This window comes from Triticum urartu, chromosome 7A (genome assembly GCF_056163025.1).
Source record: "Triticum urartu cultivar PI428250 chromosome 7A, HENAU_Tu73, whole genome shotgun sequence".
NCBI classification, from domain to species: Eukaryota; Viridiplantae; Streptophyta; class Magnoliopsida; order Poales; family Poaceae; genus Triticum; species Triticum urartu.
In genome coordinates, this window is record NC_141879.1 from 538,148,221 (window position 1) to 538,168,906 (window position 20,686).

Below are 20,686 nucleotides of genomic sequence, written 5' to 3' on the forward strand. Positions count from 1 at the left end.
TTGACCATCAACACTTGATGCTCCTTCTTGATTTCTACCTCCGCAGCTTTCAGCATTGCGAAGAGCTCGGGAATAGTCTTATTCATCCCTTGCATATTATAGTTCATCACGAAGCTCTTGTAGCTTGGTGGCAGTGATTGGAGAATTCTGTCAATGATGCAATCATCTGGAAGATTAACTCCCAATTGAATCAAGTGATTATTATACCCAGACATTTTGAGTATATGCTCACTGACAGAACTGTTCTCCTCCATCTTGCAGCTATAGAACTTATTGGAGACTTCATATCTCTCAATCCGGGCATTTGCTTGAAATATTAACTTCAACTCCTGGAACATCTCATATGCTCCATGACGTTCAAAACGTCGTTGAAGTCCCGATTCTAAGCCGTAAAGCATGGCACACTGAACTATCGAGTAGTCATCAGCTTTGCTCTGCCAGACGTTCATAACATCTGGTGTTGCTCCAGCAGCAGGCCTGGCACCCAGCGGTGCTTCCAGGACGTAATTCTTCTGTGCAGCAATGAGGATAATCCTCAAGTTACTGACCCAGTCCGTGTAATTGCTACCATCATCTTTCAACTTTGCTTTCTCAAGGAACGCATTAAAATTCAACGGAACAGCAGCACGGGCCATCTATCTACAATCAAACATAAACAAGCAAGATACTATCAGGTACTAAGTTCATGATAAATTTAGGTTCAATTAATCATATTACTAAAGAACTCCCACTTAGATAGACATCCCTCTAATCCTCTAAGTGATTACGTGATCCAAATGAACTAAACCATGTCCGATCATCACGTGAGATGGAGTAGTTTCATTGGTGAACATCACTATGTTGATCATATCTACTATATGATTCACGCTCGACCTTTCGGTCTCCGTGTTCCGAGGCCATATCTGTATATGCTTGGCTCGTCAAGTATAACCTGAGTATTCCGCGTGTGCAACTGTTTTGCACCCGTTGTATTTGAACGTAGAGCCTATCACACCCGATCATCACGTGGTGTCTCAGCACGAAGAACTTTCTCAACGGTGCATACTCAGGGAGAACACTTCTTGATAATTAGTGAGAGATCATCTTAAAATGCTACCGTCAATCAAAGCAAGATAAGATGCATAAAAGATAAACATCACATGCAATCAATATAAGTGATATGATATGGCCATCATCATCTTGTGCTTGTGATCTCCATCTTCGAAGCACCGTCGTGATCACCATCGTCACCGGCGCGACACCTTGATCACCATCGTAGCATCGTTGTCGTCTCGCCAATCTTATTCTTCCACGACTATCGCTACCGCTTAGTGATAAAGTAAAGCATTACAACACAATTGCATTGCATACAATAAAGCGACAACCATATGGCTCCTGCCAGTTGCCGATAACTTGGTTACAAAACATGATCATCTCATACAATAAAATTTAGCATCATGTCTTGACCATATCACATCACAACATGCCCTGTAAAAACAAGTTAGACGTCCTCTACTTTGTTGTTGCAAGTTTTACGTGGCTGCTACGGGCTTAAGCAAGAACCAATCTTGCCTACGCATCAAAACCACAACGATAGTTTGTCAAGTTGGTGTTGTTTTAACCTTCGCAAGGACCAGGCGTAGCCACACTCGGTTCAACCAAAGTTGGAGAAACTGACACCCGCTAGCCACCTTTGTGCAAAGCACGTCGGGAGAACCGGTCTCGCGTAAGCGTACGCGTAATGTCAGTCCGGGCCGCTTCGTCCAACAATACCGCCGAACCAAAGTATGACATGCTGGTAAGCAGTATGACTTATATCGCCCACAACTCACTTGTGTTATACTCATGCATATAACATCAACACATAAAACCTAGGCTCTGATGCCACTGTTGGGGAACATAGTAATTTCAAAAAAATTCCTACGCACACGCAAGATCATGGTGATGCATAGCAACGAGAGGGGAGAGTGTGATCTACGTACCCTTGTAGATCGACAGCGGAAGCATTAGCACAACGCGGTTGATGTAGTCGTACGTCTTCACGACCCGACCGATCAAGCACCGAAACTACGGCACCTCCGAGTTTTAGCACACGTTCAGCTCGATGACGATCCCCGGACTCCGATCCAGCAAAGTGTCGGGGAAGAGTTCCGTCAGCACGATGACGTGGTGATGATCTTGATGTTCTACCGTCGCAGGGCTTCGCCTAAGCACCGCTACAATATTATCGAGGATTATGGTGGAAGGGGGCGCCGCACACGGCTAAGAAAACGATCACGTGGATCAACTTGTGTGTCTAGGGGTGCCCCCTGCCCCCGTATATAAAGGAGCAAGGGGAGGAGGCCGGCTGGCCCTATAGGCGCGCCAAGGAGGAGTCCTCCTCCTAGTAGGAGTAGGACTCCTACTAGGAGGGGGAAAGGAAGTGGGGAGGGAGAAGGAAAGGGGGGCACGGCCCCCCTCTCCTAGTCCAATTCGGACCAGGGGGAGGAAGCACGCGGCCCACCCTGGCTGGCCTTCTCTCTCTCCACTAAGGCCCATATGGCCCATTACTTCTCCCGGGGGGGGTTCCGGTAACCCTCCGGTACTCCGGTTTTCTCCGAAATCACCCGGAACACTTCCGGTGTCCGAATATAGACGTCCAATATATCAATCTTTATGTCTCGACCATTTTGAGACTCCTCGTTATGTCTGTGATCGCATCCGGGACTCCGAACTAACTTCGGTACATCAAAACTCATAAAGTCATAATATAACTGTCATTGAAACCTTAAGCATGCGGACCCTATGGGTTCTAGAATAATGTAGACATGACCGAGACATGTCTCCGGTCAATAACCAATAATGGAACCTGGATGCTCATATTGGCTCCCACATATTCTACGAAGATCTTTATTGGTCAGACCGCATAACAACATACGTTGTTCCCTTTGTCATCGGTATGTTACTTGCCCGAGATTCAATCGTCGGTATCTCAATACCTAGTTCAATCTCGTTACTGGCAAGTCTCTTTACTCCTTTCGTAATACATCATCTCGCAACTAACTCATTAGTTGCAATGCTTGCAAGGCTTATGTGATGTGCATTACCGAGAGGGCCCAGAGATACCTCTCCGACAATCGGAGTGACAAATCCTAATCTCGAAATACGCCAACCCAACATTTACCTTTGGAGACACCTGTAGAGCTCCTTTATAATCACCCAGTTACGTTGTGACGTTTGGTAGCACACAAAGTGTTCCTCTGGCAAACGGGAGTTGCATAATCTCATAGTCATAGGAACATGTATAAGTCATGAAGAAAGCAATAGCAACATACTAAACGATCGGGTGCTAAGCTAATGGAATGGGTCATGTCAATCACATCATTCTCCTAATAATGTGATCCCGTTAATCAAATGACAACACATGTCTATGGTTAGGAAACATAACCATCTTTGATTAACGAGCTAGTCAAGTAGAGGCATACTAGTGACGTTTAGTTTGTCTATGTATTCACACAAGTATTATGTTTCCGGATAATACAATTCTAGCATGAATAATAAACATTTATCATGATATAAGGAAATAAAATAATAACATTATTATTGCCTCTAGGGCATATTTCCTTCAGGTACATAGATATATGTTTGTTTCATGTTGTTATCCTGTCCACTTTACTACTGAACTCATTTACCAAAATGAGTTTCATATACAACATGGTAAACATGTGATGTGTCTGCTTGTTTCTCTTTTAGAATGCGGACAAAATATTGGAGAACAGTACCGCGTTATCCAATGGTAAAGGAAGTAATGCAGATAAGGTTCAAGATAGTGAGACATCCCTGTTGGTCTCCAAGAAAGCTGATAAAAACTATCTTGACGACAGTGAGGGAACCCAAAAGTCCTGTCTTGATGTAGTGTTCGAGTTACTGGCCACTACTGCTGGCACAAGCTCTTCGAACTCGCTGCCTGAATCAGTTCGTCTTCTTGAGTCTCAACTTCAAGTTGAAAGCCATCGATCAGTTGTGTTGCGAAAGGAAGCTGAAGGACTGAGGAAGTCCCTACAGAATTTAGATGCATATTTTCTGGTGCAACAGCAAGCGCTGGAGGATTTAAGCGCCAAACAAGAGAAAGTTAATAAGCTTTCTAAGCATCTTGCCAGCATTATGGGTACCCAGGATATTGTTTCTTGAGATCTTCTGAAGTGGTTTCAGTTCTGGATTTGTTGTGCTGTGGCATTTATTTGCACTGGTCGCCAACTTTGACAACCGGTGTATATGATATGCTGCTTTGTTCCCTATATTTGCACTGGTGGCGAAATTTGATGCCCAGTGGATGTAATATGTGTAATAGTTGTGATAGCCTAGCGTTAGTTGCTTGCTTATTTATTTCCTTGTTGTCTTGTATATTTGTTTGCTTGTAGTCATTGCAGTTCTTTTTCCGCGGTTAGCTAGTGGCTGCAATAACCTATTTTTTAAAACTAGGCCACAATAACCATGGGCTAATATTTACTGTAGTGACACTGGCCTCCTACTGACCATAGAAATAGTGGGCCTTCTACGGGACGTAGAAACAATGGGCCTTCTACGGGTCGTAGAAACAATGAGCCTTCTGCGGGCCGTATCATCAATGGGCCTTATACGGGCCATATGATCTATTGGCCAAACATGGGCCAAACAGACCGCATTATGGCCGTAAACGGGCTAGAGTGGGAATCGTCCGTTCATGGGCCGACCATAACGGGCCATTGTTAATAGGCCTTATTTGATGACGCTATGAAAACGGCCCAACGTATTAACGGACCAAAAACGGGCCGACTGTAACCACGGGCTGAATTTGGCCCACAGGCAGAAAATGACAGTAACGGGCCGTAAGTAAATGAACGCTGGAAATGAGCCCAAGAATAAATGGGCTATGAGAAGGCCGAAAGATAACATGGGCTGGAAACAGCCCAATGGAATAACGGGCCGTTAATGGATATAAAGTGATACACTATTCGTTACGGGCCAGTTTCACCACGGGCCATTAATGGGTGTAAAGTGATACACTGTTCATTATGGGCCAGTTTCACCACGGGCCGTTAATAGGCCAAGAGTTACATAGGGCCTCATATGGGCCGAAAGACGTCATGGGCCATACACGCGCCAGAAGTGAAAACGGGCTGGAATCATATTGGATGGCCCAGATGATGCTACTGGGCCTAATTCGGATATGGCGTAATGGGCCTTGGGTTAGCGGGCTGTAAATGGGCTATATGCGAGCATGCCGTTAACAGGCTTTCCATGGGCCGGCCCGCCACCTTTTGACCAAGTCAAACGGGCCGGCCTTTTCACAGGAATGGGCCTCTGTTGGGCCGTGCCACGTGTCGACGTATCATAGGCGCCTTCCGTCCAATGAGTGGATGACATTTGTCCCAACGATGAGCTGACACGTGTTTCCTCCAGCCAATGATGATTTTACACGTGGAAAATCCCCATTGGTCGGGGCTATTAACGGGTTATCAGATCCAAAACCCGACCCGATAGCTTAACGGCGTTCCGTTACGGTGGATGCCACATGTCGGTCACCCTTGACGAAAGCACTTCTGTGACACGCGATTTATTGTCATGGAAGTGGACACTTCCGTGATGATAATTTTGGTAATGTCATGGAACACTTCTACGACAGCACAGATATGCCTATCTTGATTCTGTCATAAAATCGTCATGGATGTACATGCATGACAAAAAACGCGACCTACTGTGACAAACACGTATCATCACGGAAGTGTATTTTTTTTGTAGTGCTGCCAACGTCCGCACTCTACCTCGCGCCCACGCTGCACGTCGCCAGGTTCAGGAACTGCCATTTCTCGCCCCTTAATGACATGCCTGCTCTTATTCTTCCACGACTGAAGCACCTCGAGCTCGTCGCCGTCTGCCTCTCAAAGGGTGACATGGACCGCCTGCTCCGTGGCTGTACCGCACTCGAGTACCTTCGTCTTCAGGCGATCAATGGGTTGAGTACCTTCCACATCACCTCCATGACTCTCCAGACTATTTATGTGTGTTGCTGGTGCAGCAGGAAGACATCACAAAAGGTGGACCACGGTATGGTCATCCAGGACACACCTGCACTTGAGAGATTGCTTGTAGTTGATCAAGAAGGTCCAACAAGAATCAATGTCATTTCTGCGCCGAAATTGACAGTGGTGGGCTACTAGTCTGACAAATACTCCAAACTTGTTATTCGATCCACACCCGTTCAGGTACAACAACCGCCTTCTACCTCTCCTTCTACAAATTAACATTATTTATAATTTTGAAGATGTTTGTTCGTCTGTCATTCATAAAATGATCCTGACAAGCTTGACCCCAAAACTGCGCACAGTGAAGGTCTAGAATCTATCAGGCCCGACCTGGAGCAAGTTATCAGTTTCTTGAGATGCTTTGTGTGCCTGGAGAAGCTATATATCGAGGTGATGTTCCTTTCCTATTAAATGTTAACCATAAGGGAGTTCAATTTGTGACACCTTTTTCCAAGTTTACAATGGTAATGTACTACAATTTCTGAAAGTTCTTTTGGAGGATTTCAGTACATACATGCCCCCCATATTGGTTGCTTGATCCATATGGTTACATTCAATAAGCATTTCTCCTTTGGATTCATATGTACTAGTTTTCTTAGGGAAATTTTCGTCCACTCCAACCTCTTGTGAAAAAGGCTACATTTTTCTAGAATGTAATCAAACGCCCATGTTAATCATGTCAGATCGAAGATGGCATGTTAGTGCATTTTACAAATCCTACAAACCAAATAGCTAGGCCTGTAGTAATGTTCAAAACTGCATGTAGGCACTAACACATTTTCTTCTTTTGCAGATAAGATTAGGCCCAGTGGTGGATAATGTGATACAATATAACAATCATGTCGAATGCCTAGATCTGCATCTCTCAGAAATTACTTTGAACTCCTACTGAGGGACCTTACCGGAGATTATATTCGCCAGGTTCTTTGTTCTCAGAGCAAGGGTGCTGAAGGAAATGAGGTTTTCCCTACATTTATTTCGCAAAAATGAATGGTCTGTTGATCAGCTCCGGCGCCTGCGGCAGAATGGAGTAGGCTCCAAAAATGCTGAATTTCATTTTGGAACTTCATATGACAGAGTAATCGGAAGTCATTGGGTCAACCCCATACATGATTTCTCAGTGGTTGACCCCTTTGCAAAAATTGTGAGGTTTTGAAGCCAGACTTAGAAGCGGTGATATTAGTTTGAACCTCTCTGATATCCATGTTCAGCGCATCAGCATGAGCGTTTGCAGCTGATGAGCTGAATTTCATTTCTAATATCAGTTTGAACCTTGTAATCTTTGAATTTGAGCCATATAACTCTGGAATTTGAACATTGTAACATTTCGAGCTTTTGTGGTACAATCGTTGAAATTGCATTGTATGAGACTTGTATATTGCTAGCACTATTTTGACGTTAATATGCAATGGTCTTAGATTTTATTAACCATTCTTGAATCAGTTTACCTTTTCGATCTCACAGCACATGATCTGTATAGCTAACTCGACTGCGATCTTCGACTATATTTCACACAATTGGTTTCTTCCACCGTGTGCACTGTAGAGTGCAGAATTAATTATCGCACTCGAGTGTCCATCATCACCCTTCTGTGTAACTTTGACCTCATCACCCAAGGGTAAACATATGACCGAAGTCATTCCACACACTTTGTTTTTACAAAGCCTTTTTCCAATAAATGCCCACGATTTGTCCCTCTTCTAGCCGGCGCATGGACAAACTAGCCGGGCGGGAAGCTTGCATGGTAAACAGCGCGGTAGCGCGGGAACAAGCTCTTCGAGCCCATGCCTGGGGTGCGGTGTTGCCAAGCATGCACTGGATTCTGGAATCCTACGCTATGAACACCATGACAAGACGTGACGATTACAGGCCGGCCGACCCCCATTTATTACAACGGCCATTTAACCTACCCTTGTGTCTCTTCAACCTTTCGATCGCGCCCCACCATTGCAAGAAGCACACCCACCACGAGAAATTCTTAGAGGGTATCCTGCGCGGCTCCAATGGCGCTCCGAGCGGCTGTCGACGACGAGCAGTAGTTCACTATGCGTGCCGTGCTGGACACCCACAGAAGGTTCATGGACCTCTCGGTGGTGTACACCAACAACCCGGTCTGGGCGGAGCACTCCATCCACATCATGGAGCTGTTGCTTGACAAGGAGAGGTACAAGGTGGTCGGGTTCGACCTCGAGTACACCCGCGCTCGTGCCGGGTCTCGTCCCAAGGTCGCCGTCGCCCAGATGTGCGTGCACCACCACATCCTCGTCTACCACTACTACCTGGCCACAAGGCCTTGCGAGTGTTTCACTAGGTTTGTCAATAGCCCCCACTACATGTTCGCTACAGTGGACATCACCAACGATGTAAAGGCGCTCGAGAATTCGGGCATCGCCTGCCAGAATCTTGTCAACATCCAGGGCCAATACAAGATCAGGGGCAGCAAGGAGCATGAGAAGGACTCACCGGTTCACCTCGCCGAGGCCATCATCGACCCCTACTACAGAGACATGAAGGATTTGTGCAACAAGGACAAGCGTGCCTGGCACTCAGCCTGGATGGAGAAACTCGACAAAGCTCATGTCGTGTACGGGGCCAAGGAGGCGTACACGAGTTATGACGTACAGGCGGATCGTTGACATGAGGAAGTCCCTCATTCCCCAAAACGGCCAGGGATCCAGCCGGAAGCAGAGCAATCGCAAGCGTCGTTGCAACAATAAGTAGATGATTATATCCTCGTTTCTCCTACTTTAGTATGCATGTAATTGCTTTCTTTGGTGTGTGGAAATGTTATGTGTGTAGTCACTTGTGTAATTGTATGCTTAATTTGGTTATGCAATGCTGTCTTTTTAAGTATATATGTTGATGCCGTAGATAGAGCATAGATGTTGTGCGGACAAAGAAAATCACATTGCACACGGACTAAACAATGGAACCCGTGGCTGATGTTTTCATCAATCACTCACAATTGTATACCAACAATCATTTGCTCACAGCACACACGGCTTGTTAGCAGTAATCGTCTATGTTATTGGTCTTCCCACACGTCTCCGATTAGAGACTTGTTTGCCTCGTATCACACACATCTTGTTCATTTGAACAGTTTCTGTTCTCACGTCTCAACGCAAACAGTTCATCCGAGTGAACTGCATGCCGTATATCGCACACACCTTTGATCTGCTGACCGTTTCTTTTGTGTTGCCTAATCACAAACAGTTCATCCGAGTGAACTGTATGCTGTGTATCGCACTTGCCTTAATCTGGCTGCCCGTTTCTTTTGTTCCTCCTCATCGCAAACAGTTCATGCATGCATCTAGCCCTTTCTCTTCATTATCTTGACATAGTTAATTGTGCTATTGCAGTCCGGCCCGCGACCTTATCCAGCGATCCTCATCTGGAGGTTCGTTGTCTCAGTCGGAGATGGCGAGCATGTCACCATCGCCTGCTTATTCCCCCAGGGACAGGGACGACACCGAAGTGTTATCCCGGAGGACCGCTCCAAACTGGGGAGGAGCCCAGGACGCTGTCCGGGAGGCACCACAAGGCGAGACCGCCACTGCCGGACACATGTGGGAGCCGATCCCCATGGAGATTGGCGAAGAGGGCCGCATCTAGTTCGGCCCTCAGCCGAATATGATTCTGGAGGCGCATATGGCTCCAGAGTCGGGTGAGCAGCCCCCTTTGAAAGAGAGGGATGCACTGCTTCCACCGGTGGCGCCTATCCATCCAGGGGCGCCGGATAACCTGATGGAGGCGCTTCGAGGCGCCTCCTTCATGGATGAGAACCGTGTCCTTATGGGTGCGATGATCGAGAAGATTCAGTCTGCCAAGAGTGGACTGAATGAAGCCTGCAGCAGCCTGTTGACAGGTTTCGAGGTAAGAACAAGAAAAAACCCCGTGTAGACAGTAGCCCCTGAGACACTGTCCGGTGTTCGGCAAGAATAACCGGACAGAGGATCAATATTTTTTTTGTAGGAGACTAGCGTAATATGTATGAATAATCAGACGTCGCTGTTGGCCGCAACCTTGCATGCTGCCGAAGTCTCTGAACTGAGGTAGAGGCTGGAGCGGACCGAGAATGAGCTCGGCGAGGTTAAGGTTCGGCTCCAGGAGAAGCAAGGTGAGTGACGACTTGCTGTGTATTCGGAAGGAGTAGGCGCTGTATATTGATCGCGGTGTCGTAATATGTGTAGGAGCCGTGACCGAGGTCGAGGCCCTGAAGAAGGCCTTGGGCGAGGCCGAGGAGAAGGCTGTCCAGTAGCAAGCCGCCCGCAAGAAGTCCAAGGCCCGGGTCAAAGAAGTCCAGCAGGAGCTCCAGGATGCGGTGAAAAAATGCGAGGCCTTGGAGCATGATGCGTCGGTTCAACGGGCCGAACTTGCCAAGGCTCATTAGAGCGCGGAGACCGCACAGAATGAGGCCCAGTCTGCCCTCCTGGAGATCCAGGAGGCCAAGAAGATCACGACGGGTAAGGCATTTAAGATGCAAAACAAGTATACTGAGAAGCAGTACCTTGATTAACTCGGGTTCGGAGTTCCCCAGGAGCTTTTGCGGATATACCATGCAGTGTATCAGACACCGCGGAGTTCTATCGAGCCGAAGGAGGGGGTTCTACGGAGAAGCTATTCTAGTCGCAGTATGCGGCGCCAGAGCATCCCGTGTCCTTCACCGATCAGTTGAAATAGCTGGTGGAGCTGCATAGGGTGGCCGAACTAGCCATGAAGGATTTGATAATCCGGCTATGGCCAGCCGAAGCTATGCCAAGCAGCTACTTCAGACTCGTGAGGCAGATGGTGAATGCCTGTCCTTGGCTGGACGTCGTCAAGCGCTCGGCCTGCATTAAAGGTGCACGCATGGCCTTCGCCCGTTGCAAGATGTGGTGGGCGAAGATGGATGCCGTCGAAGTGACCAGAGGGCCACCGGAGGGCAAGGAGCACCGCACACCCGATCGGTATTTTGCGGATGTCCTAGAGGGATCTCGCCTTGCGGCAGCACAATATTCGCAGGACATTGTATTTGAATAAATGTATTCATGTTGCCTTTGCCTTGTATTATAAAAAACAAAGCCTGTTTTGTGATGTAATTTTGTTATGCTTTAATTGTTTCCTCCTGTGCAGCCGTGTTGTATGTAATCCGAGGGTTGGCCATTCGTCTGCTTCTGCCCTCACGTAGGTAGTACGGAGGTGTTCGGAATGGAATCTAATCAATCTTGATCCAATTATATGGTCCTTGAAGGAGTTGTTTAGCACAACGAACAAGGCAATCGGACTATACGGCTTAAATGCCCTCACTTAGCCATAGGAGTTTTATAATAAAGCATGGGCGCAGCCCCTGGTTCAAGCCAGGGTGCTGTCGGCATGTGATCGGGAAGTGCTGATCTTTCGCATAATGCGGAAAAAAATCTCCAACGATTTGTAAACCTCGAATAGCTGACCGGCTCTCGCCGTATCATGACAGTCAGTTTTCGGCTTTCTCTACTGAGGTGCTCATCTGGTCATGGCCAGGGCACAATCACAGTAGTTCTCCCTTTACTACCCTAGCCGATTTAGCGGAACGTAGGGTAGCAAGCACAGAAGCCGGGCAATCCAACTATTGACCAAAGACATGATTCGGAGCCAATGAATATAATGCTAAATTTGGGGTGCCGAACTTATCTTTAAGGATTGTTCAGACTTTTTTGCCGTATCGTGGGGCTGTGTGGAGCCCTTGACAAATATGAAACGTACCAGAGTGTACGGTTGCTAGAAAATAAGTAATTTAAAGGAAAACAGAGGGAGAACAGAGATAGGATCTGGGGCCCTTGAACTTGGATCAAGAACTGTTTCCATTATAGTTGGGTTAATGCGTCCAAGCACATTAGTACAAAATAATGCAATAAGCAGACGGCTATTTGACATGCCATAACCGGAGGCGAGCTGCGCGTGGGTCCGAGAACGGTTAGAGTAATCATTGGATTGGCCTCTAGGGCTGCCCCTGTGAGCTTGTGCTCTATGTCGATCCGGTGTATTTGTCCTTTGAAAGGACCATAAATCAGGCCATCGAAAGAGGCTTGCATAAGAGAAACCTGTAAAAAAAGGGAAAAGGAAATAGTAAAGTTATATGTGTGTCCGGGATCGGTCTAGCCAAACTGTAGATCCCGGGCTAGCTTGTGCCTCCGTCGATGTCCATGGAATTTTGAGTGCGTAATTATGTATGCGTGGTATGAATGCCACTACTTCATCGGGACTGAGACAGAGGCCGAGTTGCTAATCGAGCTCTTGACGAGCCACGCTGTCTTGTTGTAGTGTAGTCTAGAACCTCTTAGTGGTGTCCGGGGGCTCGGCAGTCGTACTATGGTGCTGCTTGCGAAGGCCGCTCTGTACCTCTGCTGCTAGGGCGGCGGTGTGCTCCTCTGTTCGGAGGGAGCATTCAGTATTGCCATTGACTGCTATGACGCGCGTGGACCGGGCATCTTGAGCTTGAGATAAGCATAGTGTGGTACTACGTTGAATCTAGCAAACGCGGTTCATCCGAGCAATGCGTGGTAGCCGCTACGAAAGGGGACGATATCGAAGATTAGCTCTTCGCTTCGGAAGTTGTCCGGAGAACCGAAAACCACCTCCAGCGTGATTGAGCTCGTACAGCGGGCCTCTACGCCTGGTATGACTCCTTTAAAGGTAGTCTTTGTTGGTTTGATTCATGAGGAGTTAATGCCCATCTTCCGCACTGTGTCCTGATAGAGCAGGTTGAGGCTGCTACCACCGTCCATTAGGACTCGTGTTAGGTGAAATCGGTCGATGATTGGGTCGAGGACCAATGCGGCTGAACTGTCATGCCGGATAATAGTTGGGTGATCTCGACGATCGAAGGTGATCGGAAGTGACGACCACAGATTGAATTTTGGGGCGACTGGCTCTACCGCGTAGACGTCCCTAAGTGCTCGCTTGCGCTCCCTTTTGGGGATGTGTGTAGCATATATCATGTTCACCGTTTTGACTTGAGGGGGAAATTTCTTCTGCCCCCCAGTGTTCGGCTGTCGGGACTCTTCGTCCTCGTCCTCACTTTGTGATCCCTTTTCTTTGTTTTCGGCATTTAACTTGCCAGCCTGTTTGAAAACCCAATAGTCTCTGTTGGTGTGATTGGCTTGCTTATCTGGGGTACCATGTATCTGGCTGGATGGTCTCTCACCATTCCTTTTGTAGGGCTTCTTTCGCTGGCCGGACTTGGAGCCGCTGAGTCCGGCGTTAACGGTGGTGTCATCGGTGTTGTCGCCATTGCTTCGGCGTTTGTGTCTGTTGCGCCAGAGCTTGCCGGAGCTGTTCTCGGCCTCGGAGGGGCCAGTCTCGCTGGTTGTGTGTTTACTGCGACCTAGCCAGCTGTCCTCACCCGCGCAAAAGTGGGTCATGAGTGCCGTAAGGGTTGCCAAGGACTTCGGCTTTTCTTGGCCAAGGTGGCGTGCTAGCCATTCGTCATGGATGCTGTGTTTAAAGGCCGCTAGGGCTTCGGCATCCGGACAGTCAACAATCTAGTTCTTTTTGGTTAGGAACCTAGTCCAGAATTTTCTGGCTGATTCTCCAGGTTGTTGAACTATGTGGCTTAAGTCATCGACATCGGGTGGCCGGACATATGTACCTTGGAAGTTGTCAAGGAAGGCCTCTTCCAAGTCCTCCCAGCTGCCGATGGAATTCTCAGGCATGCAGTTTAGCCAGTGTCGAGCTGGCCCTTTGAGTTTTAGTGGGAGGTATTTGATGGCGTGGAGGTCATCTCCGCGGGCCATGTAGATGTGGAGAATAAAGTCCTCGATCCATACCGCGGGATCGGTTGTTCTATCATATGATTCAATATTGACGGGCTTGAACCCCTCGGGGAATTCGTGATCTAGCACCTCATCTGTGAAGCAGAAAGGGTGTGCGGCGCCTCTGTATCGGGCCGTGTCACGGCGCACCTCCGATGAAGTCCGTCTGCGGTTATCGGCCCGGGTGTGACTAGGTTTGTGACGTCCGAATAGGTAGCCATCATACCGAGTCGGGAGGCATCCTTGCGATCCGTAGATTGATCTGGTGTGTCCTGCTCTACCGTCTAGCTCCCGCCGAAGGTCGTATGTATGGTCCTGAGCTGTTCTGTCCCTGTTTTTGCGAGGCGGTGGGGCGGGCTGTTGTTCGGCCTGAGTTGCCGTTTTATCCCGACCGTGGGGTGGCTGGTCCACCGCACTATCCCGACCACGTGGTGGTCGGTCTGCATTGCGTGAGGGAGGTATGGGATCTGGTGCCTCCTCATCGAACTGAGGTAGCAGTCTGCGCTTTGGGTAACTCTTGGCTGGACACTTGAGGCCGTATTCCTCGGCTGCCAGGACATCAGTCCACCTGTCAATGAGCAGGTCTTGATCATCTTGGAGCTGCTGCTGCTGCTTCTTCTTTAGGCTTCTTGCAGTGGCTATTAGCTGGCGCTTGCTGCGCTCCTGCTCGAGGGGTGCCTCAGGCACGATGAAGTCCTCATTCCCGAGGCTCTCATCATCCTCGGAGATTGGACGATAACTATCATCGTCTGGGTCATTGGGCATGGCCTGTTTATCAGGGTGATCTTGCCCGTTATCTTGTTCCTCCTATTCGGATGCAGCCCCGACAGGGTCTTCATTGTTTTCGGCGTCGCTCGGAGTACTATTTTCTCCAGTGGCAGTGTTGCCATCATTTGAGCGACGAGGCTTAGAGCGGCGTTTAGGGCACCGGTGCTTGGACTGTGTCTCAGAATGTTTATTCGCAACTGGATCTCCTTTGTCATCGTCGATAGCTTTTTTAGGTGTGTCGACCATGTACACATCGTACAAAGAGGTGGCCATCCAACGTCCAGTAAACGGCGGGTCTTGGCCTTGCTCCATGTCGGCATTGTCGTCCATACCGCCGATGTCTTTGGAGCCGTAATCAAGCACATCGGTTAAGTCATCGATAGTGGCTATGAAGTGGGTGGCGGGCGGGAAGCGAAATTTCCCATCATCGGCCTCTGGCTCGAACCGAACATAGTTCGGCTGTGATTCCTTCTCCAAGGACAAGTTCTTTAAAGAGTTTAGCACATCACCCAAAGGTGAGTGCTGGAAGATGTCTGCGGCGCTAAATTCGAGAATCGATAACCGACCCAGCTCGGTGTCCGCAGGCGTATCCGGTCCGGGACTTATAGCCAGAGAGGAGTCCGGAGTTCCATTGATGGCACGATCTGCTCCGGATCTAAGGCCATTACAGCAACAGGGACCATCTCCTGGATGTGATCCGATGACAGATTTAAGTCATGTTCATCGGGGTGAGGGGGAGCGATCGCTACGGTCTCAAATCCATTGAAGATCAAGTCTCCACGGATATCCGCAACCTAGTTCAAGCTTCCAAATCTGACCTGTTGGCCAGGGGCATAGCTATCGATCTGCTCCAGATGGCCAAGCGAGTTGGCCCGCAGTACGAAGCCGCCGAACACAAAAATCTGTCCGAGGAGGAAGGTTTCTCCTTGGACAGCGTCACTATAGACGATTGAAGGGGTCATCGAACCTTTCGTTGACGGCACAGTGGAACTCTCAATGAAAGCACTAATGTCGATGTCAAAACCGGCGGATCTCGGGTAGGTGGTCCCGAACTGTGCGTCTAGGATCGATGGTAACAGGAGACGAGGCACATGATGTTTACCCAGGTTCGGGTCCTCTCTATGGAGGTAATACCCTACGTCCTGCTTGATTGATCGTGATTAATATAAGTGTTACAATAGTTGATCTACCACGAGATCGTAATAGCTAAACCCTAGAAGCCTAGCCTGTATGACTATGGTAATGAGTATATCCTTTCGGGACTAACCCCTCCGGTTTATATAGACACCGGGGGATCTAGGGTTTACATAGAGTCGGTTACATAAGAAGGAATCTTCATAGTTGGTCGCCAAGCTTACCTTCCACGCCAAGGAGAGTCCAATTCGTACACAGGTACAGTCTTCGGCCTTCATGTCTTCACAGCCCATAAGTCTAGCCCAATAGATAACAGGCCGGACGCCCGAGGACCCCTTAGTCCAGGACTCCCTCAAGCATGGTAATTTGCTTTTATGAATAATAAAAACTTTCATATAAGTGCATGGAATACTATGAGAAGTTTGATACTTTATAATTGTTTTGAGATATGGAGTCATGTTAGTTGAGTAGTTGTGAATTTGAGAAATACTTGTGTTGAAGTTTGTGATTCCCGTAGCATGCACGTATGGTGAACCGTTATGTGATGAAGTCGGAGCATGATTAATTTATTGATTGTCTTCCTTATGAGTGGCGGTCGGGGACGAGCGATGGTCTTTTCCTACCAATCTATCCCCCTATGAGCATGCGCGTAGTACTTTGTTTCGATAACTAATAGATTTTTGCAATAAGTATGTGAGTTCTTTATGACTAATGTTGAGTCCATGGATTATATGCACCCTCACCCTTCCACATTTGCTAGCCTCTCTATTACCGTGCACTTTTCGCCGGTATCATACACTCACCTTATACCTTCCTCAAAACAGCCACCATACCTACCTATTGTGGCATTTCCATAGCTATTTTGAGATATATTGCCATGCAACTTTCCACCATTCCGTTTGTTATGACACGCTTCATCATTGTCATATTGCTATGCATGATCATGTAGTTGACATCATATTTGTGGCAAAGCCACCTTTCATAATTTTTTCATACATGTCACTCCTGATTCATTGCATATCTCGGTACACCGCCGGAGGCATTCACATAGAGTCATATTTTGTTCTAAGTATTGAGTTGTAATTATTGGGTTGTAATTAAAAAGAAGGTCATCATTATTAGAGCATTGTCCCAGTGAGGAAAGGATGATGGAGACTATGATTCCTCCACAAGTCGGAATGAGAGTCCGGACGAAAAAAAAAGAAAAGAGGCCAAAAAAAGAAGGCCCAAATAAAAAAATGAGAAAAAGGAGAGAAGGGAGAATGTTACTATCCTTTTTCCACACTTGTGTTTCAAAGTAGCACCATGATCTTCATGATAGAGAGTCTCCTATGTTGTCACTTTCATAAACTAGTGGGAATTTTACATTATAGAACTTGGCTTGTATATTCCAATGATGGGCTTCCTCAAATTGCCCTAGGTCTTCGTGAGCAAGCAAGTTGGATGCACACCCACTTAATTTCTTTTGTTGAGATTTCATACACTTATAGCTCTAGTGCATCCGTTGCATGGCAACTGTCGGTGTCAAAACCGACGGATCTCGGGTAGGGGGTCCCGAACTGTGCGTCTAGGATCGATGGTAACAGGAGACAGGGGACACAATGTTTACCTAGGTTCAGGCCCTCTCTATGGAGGTAATACCCTACGTCCTGCTTGATTGATATTGAGGAATATGGGTGTTACAAGAGTTGATCTACCACGAGATCATGATGGCTAAACCCTAGAAGCCTAGCCTATATGACTATGGTAATGCATATATCCTTTCCAGACTAACCCCTCCGGTTTATATAGACACCGGGGGGATCTAGGGTTTACATAGAGTCGGTTACATAAGAAGGAATCTTCATAGTCGGTCACCAAGCTTGCCTTCCACGCCAAGGAGAGTCCAATCCGGACACAGGTACAGTCTTCGGCCTTCACATCTTCACAGCCCATCAGTCCGGCCCATGGATAATAGGATGGACACCCGAGGACCCCTTAGTCCAGGACTCCCACAGTAGCCCCTGAACCTGGCTTAAATGACGAGGAGTCCGGCGCGCAGATTGTCTTCGACATTGCAAGGCGGGTTCCCTTCTATCCGAACTTCAAGATAGTCTTTGGATGAGATGATAGCATCCGGACCTGTCACCATACATAACCGTAGAGAGAATATTTTTTTACACGAGTATAATCCGCCGATAGCTTTTATAGTATGACATCACGTCTGTCCGGTCATAATTTCGGACCGTTTTAGACGGCCCGTCGCCCCACGTCCCATGACGTGGCCTTATTGGCGCATCTTATCCAAACGGAGATCGTGCCTCCCTTTTTTAAGGGATTCCAGTCGACTCGAACGTGGGTAACCCAACCATCCCTTGGGCACAACTCCTTGGAAACAAGCAAGTTTTTGAGGCCCGAGAGGAGATGTTTGATATTTGCAGCCTTTATATAGGGGTACAAACCCGTCTTTTTATTCCACGCTTGCCTCTTCGTCAACCCCTACGACCTCGAGTTTCAACACCCGGGCTTCGCTTGCCACCAACCCCAATCATGTCCGGATCTAGCCGCCAAGGCCAGTGGGTAGCTTCTTCTGTTATGGAGGAAGATATTGCAAAGCTTCGGGCGGCAAGGTACCTGACCGCTGAAATCCATCATCGGCTTCTTGCCGAGGGGCAGGTTATTCCCACCCCCAGATCTGGCGAGAGGGTCGTGTTCATGTCCCACTTCCTCCGCGGGTTGGGGCTTGCACTTAACCCCTTCGTCCGAGGGCTCATGTTCTATTACGGGCTAGACTTCCACGATTTGGCCCAGGACTCTATTCTTCTTATCTCGACATTTATCGTTACGTGCGAAGCCCTCCTCCGAACTCCTCCGCACTTCGGCTTGTGGCTCAAGACTTTTGATGTGAAGCCGCGAGTGGTAGAGGGGGAGCAGGCCGAGTGCGGCGGTGCTGCAGTGAGCAAGCTTGCTAGCGCCGTTTGGCTGAAAGGATCCTTCGCCAAATCTTCCGATTTGTGGCAGCAAGGGTGGTTCTATATCACCGAGCCCCGCAGCTCCAAGTGGGCAACCGCGCCCGTATTTCGATCTAGCCTCCAACTCAACTTGCATCATGGATTAATAAGGGCCTAGATTGGGGATCAACTAATGATGTGCAAACTCTGCAAAGTCGCATTCGGAGCCTCATTGAGAGGGACATCGACATAGCCAGCATCGTTCTTATAATGCTAGTGCGTCGGACCCTACTGTGCCAGTGACGGCCTCTTTGCCTATGGGAGTTCAATCCAGAAGGGCTGCAGACTCTTCAGAACTTCTTCGGCACAACGCACGAAGGAATGTGGAGATTAGTCTTCGGAAAACAAAGGCAACGGCCGAACACCACCAGAGATTTCGGCCTCGACTGTAACCATCCGGACACCCCAGTAAGTACTCGTTTACTGAATACTTCATAACCAGATACCCAGTGGCAAGATACCAACATTATCATCCTTTTTTAGGGCTGGATAAAGAAGGTGGAATTGATTAGGTGTCCGGCTCCCCTTCCCGAGGACTCAGCTACTCCTATGTTGACAAGGATCCTGGCCTCGGTGCCATACCAGGCACCAGCAGGGGAGGGAGAAAAGATCCTAGATGACCTTGGTTCCAGGGGTAAGTCGGACACTGAGTCTAGAGAAATCGACCATTCCTCGCCCGAAGACGGGGGCGGAAAAGGACCCAGTATCCCTTCTCCGAACAGGAGGAAAAGGGCCGCCTCCGAAGATGGGGAGGGGCGGTCTCCCAAGAAGGGCAAGATGCCACCGTCGACTGGTTTGGGTTTGGAAAGTGACGACGTTGAGCAGCTCCAATAAGGGGACAAGCCCTCGGCAGGACAGTAAGAGAATTCGAAGTATTTTGATAGCGTCCTGCTCTGTTATTGTTACCGTAACGCTTTTATACATTGTTACAGGTCGGCATAGGATTTTTTGGGGCGATCCTCTTCTTCGGGGAGTCTCCTCCCAGAGATGATGGAGAGCGAGACGCCTCCTCCGACTTCCTCGCCCAATAAGGCGGATGACTCTGAAGTGTCATTGCGGAGGGCCCCTTTAGACCAGGGGACAGAAGAGGCAGTACCCAAAGGTGGATCTTCGACCATCCGGGATTCCGAGGCTTATGCCAACCGAGGCTTCGGACTATCTGGTTCATAGCCGACAACGATTTTGAAGACGGGCGAGCCGATTCCTTTGAAGGATGATTGTGCTTTTGGAGCAGCCTTGGGGAACCCGGAGACTCCGGATACATTGCAGGACTTGTTGCGGAAAGCATCTGTCTCGGGGGAACAACGTACCTTGATGGGTACAGTGATTAAGAAGATTTCATCCGTGAAAAGCGGATTAAATGAAGCCTTCCTAAGCCTACTCATGGGCTTTGAGGTTTGTAACCAAATGTTTCCATCTATGTTTCATTTGGAAAGATGTGCCTGTGTATAGGTAGTAGCCCCTGATACTCGGGTTGGCTTCCGCTGGGAAGAAAAACGGAGGATCGAAAAGGACCATTTGAGGACTAACCTGATCAACTTTTAACACATGCTTCTTCTCCCTTGGCCGGTTCCCGGACTATGGAAACTGCCGATTTGGAGCGGAAGCTTGATGTGGCAGGGGATGATCTTGTCTTAATAAATATGCGTCTGCACGAGTCACAAGGTATGTATTCGGGGAAATCCTTATACATTTTTGTGGTATAAGCGTGCTGCTGAAATTTGGCTGCAGATGGTGCTGCCGCCGTTGAGGTTCTTCGAGCGGAGCTGGCCCGGGACAAGGAGTAGGCCCGGCGTAGCAATGCTGCTACCGAAGAGGCATCAGCTGAATTGAAAGCCGAACGAACTGCACGGCGCCAAGATGAGTAGAAGATATCCACGATGACGCTCGAGCTGGAGAATACTACCAGCCGCTGTGAATTTCTAGAGAAGGAGAGTGAAGCCTTAACGGCTGATCTAGAGAAGGCCTTACAAGAGGCGAGAGGAGCGCGGTCGGAATGCAG